General features: G+C 44.0%; 1 protein-coding gene across 8 annotated transcripts in view; it reads left to right on the top strand.

The window, feature by feature from the left end:
* Nucleotides 1–18,021, top strand: part of GLIS1 (GLIS family zinc finger 1) — a 287,375-nt gene that overhangs the window by 57,632 nt on the left and 211,722 nt on the right. The window contains exon 1 of one of the 8 annotated variants that reach the window (XM_089780434.1): nucleotides 3,806–3,955. The exons of the other annotated variants lie outside the window; for them this stretch is intronic. The gene's annotated coding sequence lies outside the window, so the exon portion shown is untranslated. Of the gene's footprint in view, nucleotides 1–3,805; nucleotides 3,956–18,021 lie in introns of those variants that run through there. 8 annotated transcript variants of the gene reach the window in all.

Raw genomic sequence — 18,021 nt, 5'->3', positions numbered from 1 at the left:
TGGAGTTCTGCATTCCTCCTTTGAAACGTGCAAAAGCCCCAGTGGGGCTCTTGAACATTTCAAAGGAGGAATGCGGAAGTGCCTATCGACTAGTAAATTAGTCGTTAGTTAACATCCCTAGTTATAGACGGGAGCTTCCTTAGGACTCCTGCACTCCACGGTGGTTGCATAAGTATTCAGGGGAGGCACCGCACTTCCTTTTTGGTAGAGGAAGAGCCAGTCTACTCTGCGTGTGCTCCCTGCTCTACACTCCCAGAAGGGGCAGGGCCTCTAGTGGAAGGGCTGGGGTTGGGGACAGCCAGCACTAGGCACCACCTGGAATACACTGCAGCCCTCCCCCGCCAGCCACGGAGTGCACCACGCAGCACTCCGGCAACAACTGAAAGGGCCCAGGTTTCTGGCCACTGCCACTACTGTGGTAGCAGCAGCTGGGAGACTCAGGCCCTTTGGAATTGCCGGGTCCCAGGGCTGCTGACCTCTTTATTCATCCCCACATCAGTGGGCCTGCTGCTGGCTCCATGATGGTGGCTGTGGAATACACTGTTCACCTTCTTTCCCTTCTGGCTGAATAAAATCCTGGGTCTCTAATTCCTCTGCAGCAGGGTGCAAGCAACTCCTGGTGCCTTTGATACAAGTGACTTGTATCCTGTGGCACAAGAATAGGCCCCCTGGAGAATAGTTAGCTGCCACGAAGGAGGTGGAGTGGCCCTGAGAGTAGACGGTGGCGAGTGATGAGGCTTTGGAAGCTACAAACACTGAATGCAGGCAAGGATAAGGTGAGGGTTAGAGGTGGGTTTTATGGGCCTGCAAAGGGATGGGGGAGAGCAAGGGAGCATTGTACTTTTGGAGCATAGAGATGCAAGCTGAGTCTGAGAACTGGGAGGGGAGGCCGAAGCCAAAGAGCACTGCTGAGTGATCCAAACCCTGGGAGATCTGTCTACTCAGAGGAGCATCGAGTCTGAAGTGCATTGTATTTATTTATTTTCACGTCACAATCCATTTAAATAAAATAAAAGCGCATTCTGATTACACTCTAAACAAGGATAGCTTCCCCATCATTTACAAGCTTATTTTTGTCTGCGGTGCCAGGCAAAATTCTGGGAGACATTTTAGGCCAGTATGGAAATGAGCCTCGCTGAAGGATTTTCCCTCTTTGCTCATTCTCTCCCCCACTTGCGGAAAGTAAGATGCAGGGAAAGGAGAGAATATTTGGATCCTTTGTAGCGGTTTATAATTTATGAAGCGGCTATGGCATATGGCACCGTGTATTCCAGCCAGAGCGCTCAAATGGCCCAAAGAATGTACACTGAATGGAAATGAAATGCCCGCAGAGGAGATTTTGTAGTACGAATGGCGTAACTTCATGTAAGACTAAAGAGCAAAGATACTAGATAAGATAGTGCTTGGGAAGGCGAAACTGTGAGCTGAGCTGAGTTACAGTGCATCTGATATCTCAGAAGAATATGAAGTGCTTTAGGTCATAAAGCTCTTGAATCCGATAATAAGATGCAGGTACAATAAGAAACTAAGGATTTGTTCCTGCTCACAATGGGAGTAGGAAAAGAGCCTATAACGTTAGGTCATGGCAAGCAGGGAAGAGAGCATCGCAGCTATTTCTGCTGTATTTGCTCTGTGGACGAACTGTCTTCAGGCAAGTTAGGTAGTTACTAAGTTCCCGCTGTCTCCCAGGGTCTGAATCCCGCCCCTCTGAGCAGTGAGAAAACACACACAAATTAAAAAACAGACAGACTGAGACACCACTGCCCTTCCTCTCAGATCCTGGTGTCCCAGAGCAGAGGTGCTTAAAATTCATTGCACCGTGACCCTTTTCTGACAACAAAAATTGCTGCATGGCCCCAAAAGGGGGGGAAACAAAGCCTGAGCCTGCCTGAGCTCTGCCTCCCCAAATAGGATGAGGGCCAAAGCCCTACTGCTTTTGATGGGAGGGGCAAAGCCAAGTCCCAAGGACTTTATCTCCAGGGGGAGGGCTTGTAAACTGAGGACCCCCAACACTGAAGCCCTTGGGCATTGGCCCTGGGAAATAGATACAGGCTTTGTCCCTGGGCCCCAGCAAGGCTAATTCCAGCCCTTGGTGACCCCATTAAAACTGGGATGTGATCTGCTTTGGGGTCCAGACCCACAGTTTGAGAATCACTATCCTAGCGATCTCAGTCACTAGTCAGCGTGAAGTCGAAGGAAAGGCAAGAATTTATTCTGAGAAAATGAGATGAATCCTATAGTTTTGTTGCCTAAGGAATGAGTAAAAGTTTCATGACTAAGATGCCAAGTAACAAGGACTATATTTTCCTGGGGAGGCTGCCGTTCTTTACCCTCAGCAAAGATGTGCACTAGCAAGTGCACTCTGGCTTTTTACTTGGTGGCTTTTATTTTACAATTGCATCTTAATGCCACTAGAGGGATTTTTCACTAAGTCTTCATTTCTACGCAGGCTGCTGTTCACTGCAACTGATGTATAGGAGGCTCATTTAGACATGTGGATCATATGGCTGCCTCTTCGTGTTTGCGTGACTGCATAGTAAGTTAATCTATAGTAATATGAAAAGAAATTAGGGCCAGCATTTTCAGGGGTGGATGCCTAAAGTTAGATTCCTCAGTCCATATTTTGGCACCTAAATAAATGGCCTGATTTTCAAAGGGCTCAGCACTTTGGAAAATGAATTTACTTTCGTAGGCTCCTAAATGTGAATTTAGATGTCTGATTCCAGGCACCCATGTTTGAAAATTGTGAGCTGTATTATTAAACACACAGATGCAAAGAACTTAAAGGCAAAGGGCTGGCCAGAGCCAAAGAAGCAGAAAGGCAAACTATAGGTTTCTGCTGGTGCCAGTGCATCTCCCTTGTCGTCGTCAGTCTAGGTGAGTGCAAGAATTCTGTAGTGAAAGCAAAGATGTAGAGGCTGGGTCAGGGACAGTAGGAAATGAGAACATGCCAATTACTGTCCATACCTGGATTGAGGCTGTATGGGGGCAGAGAGAAGTTTTCTAACACAGGTGCTTCAGAAAGCTCTCCCTAAGATATTTAGGAGAACAAACCCTATTGACTGGAAGTGCAAATCAGTGGGTTTACTCAAACTCTCCGCTAGTGTGAGAGCAGAATTTATCCCTCTAAATACATTGCGAAACAGTGCGCCTGACTTCAAGCTATTAAAAAAAATCTACTGATTTCATCCAAATGAAATTTTTTCCTCTCTTCTGGAGGGAAATAAAAAGGATGGGGTGGGAGACATCCTCTTGTTCAGAGGCAAAGTGAGCCCTTTTTAAAGATGGTCACTGCGATTAGCAAAGAAAATGATTTTTCTTATCTGAAATCTTAAAAATAAACCCGGAATTTTATCCTAAAGCCTTTTTTAATCTCTTCTGTAACCCAACGTCCCCCGTGGGCAGCAAGACTGCGAGATTAGTGGAAAGCTTTGCTTTAAGACATCCCCAAGCACGCCAGCATGGAGTGTAATGCACACCAAACAGCCTAGCTTATGAAGAAAAGCATGTTTACAGAAACTGAAATAACTTCTTAGCTGTTTACTTCTAAGGAGATTGGCTTTGGGAATGCTATGAAGAGATCCCAGCTTGTAAGCAGTGACTGAAAGAGACGGGCATACAGAGAGATTAGGGGGGAAGAATCATTCTTCTTTTGAGACTGAGATGCCAAGAAAAAGCCACATCAGACATGATCTCTTAAACACAAGCTCATGCCTTAGGCTGCAAGAATGATACTGCTTGTGGCTTTATTATAGGCCAAGAGGTAAACTTAGCAATGGGTGCTTCATGCCTTCGAGGCAGTTGTGGTCAAGCAATCTTTTGTTTCTGTGGCTTCTACAAGGGTTTCAGAACTCGATGGAAACTATGGAAAGATCTTCAGGGCAGGAAAGATGTGGAAAATGGCAGCCCCTCTTCGGTATTGGCCCAGGCTAGATTGCTCCAGTAGCAGCGTTGGGTAAGTTTGAATTGTTTCGGGTTACATCTCACGCAGAGGTGGCGTTTAGGTAAAAAAAAATTTGTAGCTATCGCTTGAGTCAAGTCAGGTCTAGGCCAGCAATCTGTAAGAAATCTGCATGGAAAAAGTTCCCAACTTCAGGACGTAAGATGAATAATATCTAGTTACCAGGGGACTGTTTGACATTGTGTCAATTGGGATATCCAGTGTGTCATTGGAGCCACTTACAGACCATGTGGCTCTAAATTGTGGCCCACGAAGTAACTGTCCTGAGAAGAAAATATGCGTTTTATCATTAAGTGAAAACGTGTTTCCTGAGCTGTTGCCTGTGATTTTTTTTAATGGAAGTGTTTGAATTAGCCCCATTACTATGGGGAGGAGGTGGGGCAATGACTTGCCTTGCTTTGCTGCAGCCTCAGGATGAGCTTGGGAGTGAGCCTTGGTGCTCTGACAGAACAGCTGCTGCTCTTCGCTTACTGCATGTGTGTTTCTCTCCTACCCCCTAACCCTTTCCACTACAGCAGATGGAGGAGAGTGTAAGGCAGCAGGAGCCCCAGGAGAAGCAGGCAGGTGCTTGCTTGGCTTTGCCTGAGCCAAGGGAAAGTGAGCAGGAATATGGCCTTTTGGCTTTTATGAAAGACTTACTTGGCATGGCCTGGGTCCCTCAGGGCAGGGATCTGGCAGTGTGGGGGGTGCAGGAGTCAGGGCAGGGCCTTGGGGATGTGGGGGGCTTAGGACAGGATGCTGGTGGCATGGGGGGGAGTAGTAATTGGGGGGAGAGTTGCAGAGGGGCACAGGATAGGGGGGTTGGGAACATGGGGGGCTCAGGTCAGGGCGTGGGGGAGTGTAGGAGTCAGGCCAGGGGGTAAGGAGAGGGGCTCAGGGTAGGAGGTTGTGAGAGAGGGGCTCAGGCCAGGGATTGGGGTAGTCAGCAAGGGCTTTCTTCCTCCCGCTTGCCCCTCCTGGGAAGGGGGCCCCACTTACCCAGTCTGGTGGCAGGCAAGATGTCGAGCCCTACCCTAGCTGTTCACGCTCTTGGTCAAGAGTGGGCAAATTCCAGCTCATGGGCTAGTCCCTGGTGGGCCCCCATCTCTGTGTTTACCTGCGGAGGCACAGGTATCGGAGGATCGCAGCTCTGGTTGGCCGCGAATCGCTGTTCACGGCCAATGCAAGCGGTGGGAAGCAGCGCTTTGGTCCAAGGTGCTTCTTGCCACTGGCATTGGCCATGAATGGCAATTCGCAGCCAACCAGAGCTGTGATCCTCCAATACCTGCTGACGCTCAGGTAAACATAGTGGCAGTGGCCCGCCAGGGACTACAGGCTGCCCCCGACTTGTGATGCGATCGGCTCTGGGGATAGCGTCGCAAGTCGGGGGTGCCGTAACTCGAGCCCGTATTCATGACAAGAATTGTACGCCGTCGTAAATGCGTGGCCGAGGATGTAAGTCGGGGGATTTCGACCCCTTCCGCACATATGGAAAAGGTTATAAGTGCAGGGGGTCGTAAATCGGGCCGTCGTAAAGTAGGGGCCTCGTATCCCTGTAGGCTGCTCTTGGTGGTACAGCTTCTCCCAGTGGTCACTCTGAAGTATAGTTCTCCCCTGCAGGCTCGCTGCCTCCAGTGTCCACTGTGAGTAAAGTGTCCTTCGAAACAGCCCCTCCCTTTCCAAGTTATGGAATACAGTCCCATTCACAGCACTTCAGGTTTTCCTGGCACAACCAAACCCTGACCTTGCTTTAAATCAGGAGAAGAGGAAGCTGCCTGCCAAATTTTGTGGTCCTAACTCATATCATTTAGAAGGAGTTCTTGAACAGACAGGCAGACACACAAACACTCCCAAGTATATAGTAGATCAGTAGTCCCCAACGCAGTGCCCGCGGGCGCCATGGCCCTCACCAGGCCATTTCTGTGCGTCCGCTGAGTGATCGGGGCCAGCCCCGCCCCTTCCCCCGGATGCACGGCAAAGGGGCAGTGCTAGCCACGGGCGCGAAGCACATGGGCGGCCCTGTCCTCAGGCGCACGGTGCATAGGCTGCGCCGGCCCCGGGCATACAGCATATGGGCGTCCCTGCCCCTGGGCACGCAGCACAGGAGCAGTGCCAGCCCCAGGTGCGCGGCGCATGGGTGCTGCCGACTCCTGGGCGTGTGGCGTATGGGTGTCCCTGCCCCTGGGCACATGGCACAGGAGCGGCGCCGGCCCCAGCAGTGCGGCGCATGGGCGGCCCCACCCCTGGGTGCCCGGCACATGAGAGGCCCCACCCCCAGGCACCCGGCAGCCCCAAAAGGTTGGGGACCACTGTAGTAGATTATTTATTTGTGTGGTGGTAGGATCTCGGCACTCTAGTCCCAGGCCAGGTTCCCACTGTGCAAAGTGCTAAGGAGACACCTATGGTTAGCTCTAAGGCTGAAAAGGTTGGGGACCTTGATGTAGCAGATGTGCCCGTTCCATCCAGTGATCAATCCTGCCGTAGGCAGAGAAGATTTTATACATATGACTTGCATATTAATTTAAGCTTTTTATTCTTGTTGTTCAGCCCTCAGTTAGTGCTTAATACATTTTGTCCCCTAGTAATATGTTTGTATGTAATACGGTTTCCATCAGTACTACATACAAGAGCAGTAGGGAGCCTTTAGAGTAAGTCTGCATTGTGATTAAAAACCCATGGTAGGCCTATCCAGCTGACTCATGATTGCAGAGCTTGGGCTAATGGGATGTTGAATTATTCCAGCCTAAGCCCAAATGTTTACATGAGAACTGTTCGCACTTTGTAGTCATGAATTCAATTTTTCCTTCCTAGCTGAAGTACTTTGCATTTTATCTTACTGAGTTTCATCTTGTTTATTTCACACCAATTCTCCAATTTGTCACAGTCATTTTCAATTCTAATCCAGTTCTCCAAAATTGCTTTCAACGTCTCTCTTCTTGGTGTCATCTGCAAATTTTATAAACATAACCCGCTCCGTTTTCTAAGTCATTAATGAAAATGGAGAATAGTACCAGAGCCAGGACTGTCCCTGCAGGACTCCACGGGATGCACCTTGCCATTTGGACAGCAAACCATTGATAAGTTCTCTTTAAGTTTGGTTTTTCACCCACTTATTTATCCACTATAGTTACTTTATCTGGACCATATTTCCCTAGTTTTCTTATGAGAGTGTCATGAGGGACTAAAAGCCATACTAAAATCAAGCTACATCATATCTACTGCTTTCCCATATCCAGTAGGCCATGACAAGTTGTTTGTTTATAACTGCTACATCTTTTTCAGAGTCACTGTTTTCCAGGATTCTATAGAATCCTGTCCCAGCATGCATGTCTTTGCAATTTTAAAAATCATATTGTTTGCACTCAGAATATCAGTCAGTCCACACAGTCTGTGTGACTACCTTTCTCACCATCATTTACCAGTTTGCTTTATCAGTCTTCGTGTGATCTGAAAACTATCAGTTATAATTTTATGTCTTCTTCCAGGTCACTAATAAAAAAATATGCTAAGAACTGATTTCTGCAGAAACCTACTAGAAATCTAGCTGCCTGGTGGTGGTTACCTTTTCCACAATGTTATTTTTTACTTTTGAAAACTATCACTTAGCCAGTTAGTCAGTTAAATGTGTATCAAATGCCATGTTGATTTTGTAGTATTCTTCTTCCTTAGTCAAAACGTCATGCACTAACAAGTCAAGCCATTGAAAAATCCAAGTGTTTTACACCAACACTTTATCAGTTAAAATTATAATCTGATCAAAAAAGATCCCAAGTTAGCTGGATAAGATCTATTTTCTACAAATCCATGCTAATTGATATTATTATTATTATTGTTATTACCCTCTTTTTTATTCTTTTTTAATAGAGGCCTATATCAACCATTTTTATTTTACCCAGAATGGATTTAAGACTGACAGATTTGTAATAACTGAAGTCATTCCATTTAGCCATTACATTATTATAATAGCATTCACTTTATTCTATTCCTCTGGAACTTCACTAGTATTCTGCAGTTTTTTAAAAAACAACATTAAAGGTCCAGATAATTCCTCTTTTCAAACTCCTGGATACATTATCCGAACCTGCTGATTTTTAAAATGCGTAACTTTAATACCTGCTGTTTAACATCCCTCTCAGTCACTGTTGGAATGGATTTGAATTCATTATCTGGCATTTACCCAATATAGAATAGAAATATGTATTGACTATTTCTGCCTTTTCTAGTAAATTATCAGCAATTCCACTATTTCCATCTAGTAATGGACTAAAACTATTGTTAAGGTTCCTTTTGCTCCTAATATACTAAAAACTTCCTTTATTCCCCTTTATTTGGCTCTGGTGAGGCCACATCTGGAGTATTACGTCCAGTTCTGGGGCCTCCACTACAGAAAGGATGTGGATGCATTGGAGAAGGTCCAGCGGAGGGCAATCAAAATGATTGGGGGCTGGAGCACATGACCTACGAGAAGAGGCTGGGGGATTTGGGCTTATTTAGTCTGCATAAGAGAAGAGTGAGGGGGGGATTTGATAGCAGCCTTCAACTTCCTGAAGGGAGGATCCAATTAGGATGGAGAGAATCTGTTCTCTGTAGTGACAGATGTCAGAACAAGGAGCAATGGTCTCAAGTTACAGTGGGGGAGGTCTAGGTTGGATATTACGAAAAACTATTTCACTAGGTGGGTGGTGAAGCACTGGAATGGGTTACCTAGGGAGGTGGTGGAATCTCCATCCTTAGAGGTTTTAAGTCCTGGCTTGACAAAGCCCTGGCTGGGATGATTTAGTTGGGATTGGCCCTGCTTTGGACAGGGGGCTGGACTCTACATCTTGAGGTCTCTTCCAGCCCTATGATTCTCCTAATTGTCCTTACTCCTGTTTGTCATAGATTTCTTCTTGTCTATTTGCTTCCTTTGTCAGTTTTCTTTAGTTTTTAGGTTTTACTTCGTATTCATTGTATGCCCCCCTTTTTTTTCCTCTTGATTTTTGTATTCCTCCTTTCACTTCCCCTCTAAGGAGGGTTTTTTGTTGTTTTTTGTTTTGTTTTGACACATATAACCTTGATAGTTGCTTTTGGGGTATTTAGGAAAGTGTTCTTAAACAGTTCCTTTATTATTATAAAGTCGACAGTGTGATGCTGTTGCAAAAAAAGCAAACATGATTCTGGGACGCATTAACAGGTGTGTTGTGAGCAAGACACAAGAAATCATTCTTCTGCTCTTCTCTGCACTAGTTAGGCCTCAGTTGGAGTATTGTGTCCAGTTCTGGGCACCACATTTCAAGAAGGATGTGGAGAAATTGGAGAGGGTCCAGAGAAGAGCAACAAGAATGATTAAAGGTCTAGAGAACATGACCTATGAGGGAAGGCTGAAAGAACTGGGTTTGTTTAGTTTAGAAAAGAGAAGATTGAGGAGGGGGACATAACAGTTTTCAGGTATCTAAAAGGGTGTCATAAGGATGAGGGAGAAAACTTGTTCATCTTGTCCTCTGAGGATAGAACAAGAAGCAATGGGCTTAAGCTGCAGCAAGGGAGGTTTAGGTTGGACATTAGGAAAAAGTTCCTAACTGTCAGGGTAGTCAAACACTGGAATAAATTGCCCAGGGAGGTTGTGCAATCCCCATCTCTGGGGATATTTAAGAGTAGGTTAGATAAATGTCTATCAGGGATGGTCTAGACAGTATTTGGTCCTGCCATGAGGGCAGGGGACTGGACTCGATGACCTCTCGAGGTCCTTTCCAGTCCTAGTATTCTATGATTCTATTATTATGATAATTTTTCTGTTTAAATTCTTTCTCTTACCTGACTGGTCTCATAACTGTTTTCTGCATTATAAAATTTGCCCTTTTAAAATGCCATGTATGTACATTACTAGTTGTGACTTCACTCTGTTGGCATATAACGGATGTAATCAAGTCATGATCATGGCACCTAAACAATCACTGACTTTTTGTTATGTGATCAATTTCTTTTTACCAGGCAGGATGAGGAGTAACAGATATTTCTACCATGTTGGATGGAACACTTTTTGAGTTAGGAAATTGTAATCTATAATTTCTAGAAATTCCAGGGATGTTTTAGTTCTGGCAGTATGAATGCCCCAGCATATATCACTCAGACTGAAGTCTATAATAATAATACAGCTTTTCACTTGCGCATCACAGATAGGTCTGTAGGGTACTAGTCTTTCTGCTTTCTACTGTAATTTGGTGGTCTAGAGTATATACTAACAAATAGCCCATTTTGTGCTCTATGTGTTAGTACATTTGATCCATAAGCATTGGGATTCTTGTGTGGTGATGTTCAAAATGGTAAGAAATAAAATAGTGCTACATTGCAACCTTCCAGGAAGGAGTGTATTGTGTTTATCTAATTTCTCTGTGTGCTATGAACCTGAGACACAAACATTACCGACAAAACGAAGAATTGACTGGAGAGGATTCTAGGCAGAACTCACAACTTTATCTTCCTGACTGATGGTGAAATAATTTTCCCTACAAGGCTGCTAGCAAGATGCCAAAGGAGAAAGTGCCATGTCAAGCAATAGTAATGGAATGTGTTTGTGTTGTGAATGTCCAGTCATAATTGAGTAAGTTTATTTTGATTAGGAGCCTAGCACACAAAATATGTAATAATTTTTTTACCAAGAACAAAACGGAGGGGGGATGATTCATGAGAGTATTAGACACAACTTACTGTAAGTATGTTTCCTTAAGGAGTTTACTCAAGAGATTGTGCAGAATCTGTAGTTTTTCTTGGATTTGTTGGTAATAGAATATGATTTAATTTAGAGACGTAAAATCCTGTTTAATTGGTTAAAGAGGAGGGTAGGCGCGGGGGAGGGGGTCACTCCAAAGAGAGCTACAGAATCTGTACATTAACTGCATTGTGCTCAGCCCTAATGGCTGAAGTACTGGACTGATGGCCCTAATGAAGGTTTACGTGGAGGATGGGGTATTGGCAGGATCAGTGCAGTGGCAAATCTCTTGACTTAGCCATGATCCTCTCCCTCCCACATCCTCTGCATTTCTGCATGTCTGTTCCTGGTCCGCCCTCACCATCCAGGCACCTTTTCACCCCTCACACAGTGGAGTTCCACTGGACCCATTATGGCCCTGGTGGAGAGGGAGCTGGAGTTGCCTCAGTAGGATCTATGGGTGAATGTGAAAATTGTGAATAAATGTTTGTTACGAAAGAGTAAGGGAAAATCCATCAACAGCGGGAAGCCAAAGTAGCTCCACCGACTTCCACAAAATGCCCAGAACCAGTTAGGATTGGGTCCTTCCTTCTTCACTTACCTGCCTATTAGAGACATGCATAGTTAACCAGTTAACCGGTAAGCACCTGCTCCGGTTAACTGGTAGGGGCCAGAGCAGCCCTTGTCTGTGGTGGTGAGGGGGAACTGCTCCAGCTCCCCCTTTAATCGGTTAACTAATTAAACACTACTTCCACTTAGTACTTACAGCAGAGCAATTCAAGGGTGAAAGAATATTGATATTACAGCAGTGTTCAAAAAGTGCAAGCAGGGATGATGGAGTAATTGTAAGTCATTAGCCTGCTATTAATGCCAGGCAAAATAATGGAAAAAGTGATGTGGGATTCAGTTAATTAAGAAATGAAGGATATAATATAATTAAAGCCAGACAATACGGTTTTATGGCACATTGGGCTTATCAAACAAACCTGATTTTATTGTTTGAAATGAAAAGTTTTGTTAAAGGTAATTGTAGATTAATATGCGTAGACACTTATAAGGTGTTTGACTTAGTACCACATGACATTCTCGTTAAAAAATTAGCACAATGCAATATCAGTCAAGCACAGTTTAAATGGCTTAAGACTGATAGACAGATCTCAGATGCAGTTGTTACTGGAAATGGTTCTAGTGGGATTATGCAAGGTCTAATGCTATTCAACATTTTTAAAACATACAGCTTGTCATCTGTGATGCAAAAATTGGTGAGTGGTGAATCAAGATGAGGCAATGACAGAGGGTGATCTGGATTACTTTGCTGCTTGTGCCCATTCAAGCAAAATACATTTTGATACAGCCGAATGCAAGGTTGTACATCTAAGAACAAGAAATGCATGTTACACCGATATAATGGGTGACTTTATTATAGAAGCAGTGACACATTCTGATTTTTAGGGCATAGTAGACACACAATTCAAAATGAGCCCTCAGTGTGATGTTACAGCAAAACGGTTCATCTGATCCTTGATGCATGAACAGAGAAGTGGTGAATAGATGTAGGGGAGTGATTTGACTTCTGCATGCTGCATCAATAAATTGATATTGGAGTACTGTGTATTCAGTTCTGGTGCCCATATTTTTAAAAGGATGTTGAAAAATTGGAGCAGGTGCAGAAGAGTTCCATAAAATTGATTTGAGGGCTGGAGAAAAATGCCTGACAATTAAAGCCTTAAAGTGTGCAGTCCATTTAGCTTATCAAAAAAATTAAAAGGTGACTTGTATTACAGTGTATGAGTACCTTCACAGAATTCTGGACATTAAAAGCTCTTTAATATGGCACGGGAAGGCATAATAAGAATCAATGACATAAAGCTCAAGTCAGACATACAATTTAAGACTAAGGCATATCTTTTTAACAGTGAGGGTGATTAATTAACCATAGGAACAAACTTGGGTGGACTCTCCATCTTCTGATGTTTTCAGATCAAGCCTTGTTGCCTGTCTGGAAGAAATGCTTAGCTAGATGCAATTTATTGGACTCAACAAGGGTAATTGGGTGAAATGAAGTAGCCTGTGATATACAGGAGGTCATACCTTCTGTCCTTAGAGTACATGCAATACACACAGCAGTACATATAGTTGTGATGTCTGGGTTGGAACCAGAATGACCTAGTGAGGATCAAAGACTGGTATTAATGTTCCATTCCTGGTATCTTCATAAGACCCACCCTCAGCCGTGTGATAGCTGCAGCTTTTTGTATCCCCTTTCAAAGGGCTTCATCTAACTTGCATTGAAGTTGATGAATTTTCCATTGACCACAATAGAGAAGATCAGCTCGACATTGCATCATTATAGCTCACAGAACAATGCTCCGTCGACATCACACTATACAACATTCCCCTTTACCCACCAAAACTGATTTGCCTTAAGTGAATCATCAACTTTGCCATACATAAGCAGTCCCCACAAATTGCGTTTCAGATTATGTACCCACATTTCTCTGCTTCCCCTCCCTATTTTTGAAGCCTCAGGTTTAGAATGCTGGATTCTGATCTGAAGCACCATCTCCAGTAAATCTTACGGAGTACTACCTGTGTAAATCTGAAGGGGAGGTCAGAATTGGTGTCCCGTTGTTTTCTAGAACCTAGCCATTACAAACACATTGTAATTGCTTCCTCATATTTTTGATTGTCAGTTCCTTCGCTGACTTTCATGGAGCTCTTCCTAGACTTTGAGTTTGAAGAACAGGGCAGCGCTGGAGGGGGGAGAAATATCTGTCTGGCAGGTATTTTTTCCCAAGCTCTCTCAGCTCTATTAAAAAGTGTCCAGAGACAAATAAAAGGAGGTATTCCTAGTCTGCACACATGAGTTACTATTACTCATAAAAATGCAAAAATCTGGTGCCTAACTTAGCTAGAGCTAATTTTGGACAATCTTTGTTGAAGCAGCATACTAGTCATTTACATAATCTCTTCACTGCATTGTATATCTGTCTTTGCTTAAAGAAAGCCTACGAACTCCTCTCTGTATACAGGATTTGAACTATTTGTGCTGCCACTTGCTTCCCAGTGACTTGTGGGAGAAGCTATCAGATTTTGAAGGTGATTTATGTATTGGTTTGGTATCTCTTTGCTATCTTGTTTCTCCTGTGATGCACACATGTAACTTTCATGAACGACAATGGGATTTACAGGGGTGCAGTGGGGGAGAGATGGGAGAGTCCTAAAGGGTCAGTACAATGGGTAAAGTGATTGCCAAATTTTTGCCTCTTAGCACTCTGCTGTGTGCACAACATATGCACTAGCTGGAGGGAGACGTGCAGTACAACAAAGGCTAATATGAATTATTCTACTTTTTTTTATATTGCTTTAACAGAGAGAGGTGTGTGCGTGTGTACATGCACACATGAGTGCACAGGTAGGTGTATGCAATAGGAAAGAAACACAATAATTTGCTTGTAGAATTATACTCTGTTACTGATTACACATTTTAAGGAGATTTCTTCCCCATTCCCCAAAGAATCCAATATAAACTAGGCCAAAATTACTTGCGCCAGAGATGCATTTGGGCCTATTTTATTTTCCAGAGAAAATAAAGAGTACACAAGAGAAAGGGGAAGAAGGATGACCCATAGTGTAGGGCACTAGCATAGGAAATGGTAGGCTAAGTACCTAATACAAACACAACACTGGAAGAGGTTGTTTTGGACTCTGTAGGGAGAAGCAGCATCGATCTGGACAAACCATTCATAGTGAATCTGGCTGCTGGACAGTTTAGTGAGCTGTCCATGACCAAGCTTTGGTTGTTGCCGCTTCATCCGAATTTCTTCTATGTTTTATGGGATCACGTTTCCTCCTGGGGAGCTTGTTTGCAAACAAATTGGTTCAATTGTCTTCCACTACTTGCCAGTCTTAGTAAGTCACATGATACTATTTCTGATCCTTGCCTGACTAGCAGAAACTTCATAAATGGAGGGGGGAGGGATGGGCTTCCTGGCTGCAGGCCCACTGACGGGAGGGAAAGGGCAAAAGGGGCTTGGCAATTCAAAGGGACCCGGGACTCCTGGCTGCTGTACCCCATGCTCCTCGTCGCTCTGAGGGTTGTAGAGCAGGCCCAGCACCACGGTCCAGGTGGCACTGAGGGCTGGCTCCCCCTGTCCCTGCCCCCTGCTGCCAGAGACACTGCCCCTTTCAGAGGCATGGAGTGGGCCACCCCACACCTTGCCCATGGGCTCACGAAAGCCGTCAGTCCCTCCTCCCCCGCCAGGCTGACTAGCAAATAAACATATTGGTTCCTCTTCCCCCCCCCCCCCCACAACAATCTGTGTCTCCAGATGGAGAGAACATTTTTTCCTTAACTTTAAAAGCAATCCAGAGCTTCCTCTTCATCCAGCTCTCTAAGGCAGTGTGAAGGGCACTGGCGTACCTGCGTCCTCTAGTACTACAGCACTCCGTTGGCTTATCTCCCTGATGGCACACGGAGGCTCATTGACTGCATGCTGTCATTTGAACTTTGTTGGACGTGCAGCAAAGTGGCAGTTTCTCATACTATGGTAGTGTATCAGGATCCAAGTTACTCCAGCTGTGAACATGCATTCCCTCATTTCGGAGTGAAGGGCTGCTTCCTTTCATCTTCACCATGCAGCAGTTTGGAGAATATCTCCACGAGATGGCAAAACATCCACATGTACCACGTGTTCACTCCCTTTTTCTGAATGAGATGTTCAAACTACACCTTGACTCCCAGAGCTGCTAAAGCATAAGAAGACTGGCATCTGGACCATGTAAAAAAACCAAACACACATGACAGGAATACTGATTGTATCTCTCGCATCTAGCTTTCTAACACAGTAAAAATAGTTGCCAATTCACCCTTGTTAATAAGAGCAAAAAGACTAATGCATGGTCAACTCCAATGCTAAATTGCACTAGCCATGAACTTACCATCTACCTAGAAGTGCATTCCTCCAATGTCAGAACCATCTACGGATTCCTTTAACCTATTTTTTTAACCACACAAGGTTTAATTGTTGCAAATAGAATACTTGTTCTACAGAAGTCCTATAAATCTGCAGTCTGTCTTCCTGGTAATCAATCACAGACTGTGAATTGCATGAGGAAAAATCTATAAGATATGTTCTTCATGTCTAGTACGTTGGGTTATTTTCATGTCTTGTGGTTTGAATTTGGCCACTGTCATTTTAGAGGAATTTCCTGCCATCTGCATTCAATTGAATTTTCTCACAGATTTGGGCTTTCTTGTAAATACTGGAATCTGGCAAAAGGAGAATCTTTGTTCTTCAGGGGCATTTTCAAAAACCGTTAACATGGTGTTGGCAATGTGTTCAGTTAGGAAAGAGGCAGAAGATGGAAAAAGGTGTAAATTCCCCTTCCCTTCAATAGCTAGTGATTTCTCTAGTGAGTGAAAGAACATCTAATACTTCCAGTGGTGATAGTTGTCCTTTCCCCTTAGTTGGAGTCGCTGTGCTATTGTATATTTCACTCATTAGCCAGGTGTTGGTTTTGTATATGTGTGATGCAGTATTTGGGCAACAAACTGAATAGCCCGAGTATTACAACTAATTCCTAAGGGGATATCATTATAACGTACCAAACAGGTCAGGGATCTATTTACTACCATCTCTAATTTGTGTTTTGCATCTTGGGATTGCATTGCAAGTTAATATCCCAACAGTGAACATCAGCACTAGTGGATTGTAGAATCAAATGTTCCTTGAGAATCAGTGGGGTTTTATTTCATTCTCAGTAGAAAGCATTACCTAGACTTTCATAACGTTTTGCTTTAATCTCATCATCCTAACTGAATACCGGAGGGCTCTGCATTTCTCTCTGAGAAGAGTGTATATAATCAAATTAAAAACAAAACTATGCAATGCTGAGGATCAGGTTTAAACCAGAAAGGAGCAAAACAGTTCTGCGTAGAGTTTGTTACAGTGTCTTTAATTCGTCTCTTACTAGTCACTGCAGTGCTTGGATGGCCTTGCCTGTGTGCAAAGCGATTGTGTTGTAGAAGCATGAGCGATGAAATGGAGTGGCCGTCTCAACGCTGGGTATTCCTTTTAATTTAATTCATTTTTTGGGAAGCTTTTTATCTTGAGACTTGTATTCTGTTTGTATTCGAGTTAAAGTCCCGTTGTGCTTGGAAAAGTAGCTCTCTGAAAATGATATTGTGTGTTCTAGATTTATTGTGTTCTGATCCTGTAACACTTTGCTCAATTTACAGGTAGAAAAGTGCATTTTAATTTCCAGCCCCTCAAATTCATCCTGATCTCTTAGCATTGCATAGAGTTCTTCCCATCTCATACATTATTCCTGCTGTGATGGTTTTGCAGGATACATTATGTCCTTGATGACAGCTGTGCAGCCCCAGTGCCATCTATCTATACATTTCCACTGACATTGGAAATGTAACCAAGCGTTTTGTTGATGATGCAGGAGTAGAAGAATTCTGGTGGCTTTTTAATTCTTCAAAGCTGAGAGAACTGAAAAGGCCACAAGCATTGTTAAGGCCAGTTAAAAGTCACAAAGTTAACACAAACAAAACTATTCCCCTGACTGACAATGGCTGTAGGAGCCCAGAAGATTTTCCCCTTGCATCTTCCACCCTTCCCTCCCCTATTTGCTTCAAGGCCAGCCACTGGTGGTAGTCTCCTTGTTCTTCCCCTCATCTGAGTGCTCTCTGCCCTTTAGAGGAGTTACCAGATCCTTCCCAGCTGGGTGCAATAATCTAATAGGATGGGCTGGTCCCAGTCCCCTTGCAAACCATGTGTTTACATCCAGGTTATGCTGGAAATCTCTTCCTTGAACCAACACCTGATGGGTATCTGCACATATACATATGTGTGTGCCCATAAACACACTGGACCACACCATCAACCTTTGTCAATCATTGGAGTCACCCCCAAAGCCAATTTAAATTTGCTGAGGATCTAGTCTGCACTTTTTGGGAATCCCATTGTTATATTCCAGGCTGTCAGGCATCTGCCATGGAACTTCTGGTGTGGAGTAGACCCCTAATTCCCAACACATGTCTCCGCTTATCTCTCCCCAGCTTTCGAAAACAGCCTGAGACTTATTGTTTAAAGGTTTATGATTCTGACCACTTCTGGTCCTACGTTTATTATTTTTCCTCTTACAACTTTCCCCCTTCATTCTTTATATATTAGATCTCCCCCCGCCATGTTTGTATTAGGTGTTTGGCTTTTTCAAAGTTATTCTTAATGACATAGTAGAATTTTAATTTATTTTTATTACATTGTGCCGCATTACAAGTGTCTTGGCTGGGGGCCGGGGCTGGCTTTATAAACTGATGATTATTCATTTCTTTTATATTTTAATATGGAGCGACTATCTCAGCAAGAATGACGTCCTTGAT

This window comes from Pelodiscus sinensis, chromosome 9, assembly GCF_052426305.1.
Source record: "Pelodiscus sinensis isolate ZL-2025 chromosome 9, ASM5242630v1, whole genome shotgun sequence".
NCBI classification, from domain to species: Eukaryota; Metazoa; Chordata; order Testudines; family Trionychidae; genus Pelodiscus; species Pelodiscus sinensis.
The sequence above is the reverse complement of the archived record's forward strand: the minus strand, read 5'-3'. Positions and strand labels throughout refer to the sequence as shown.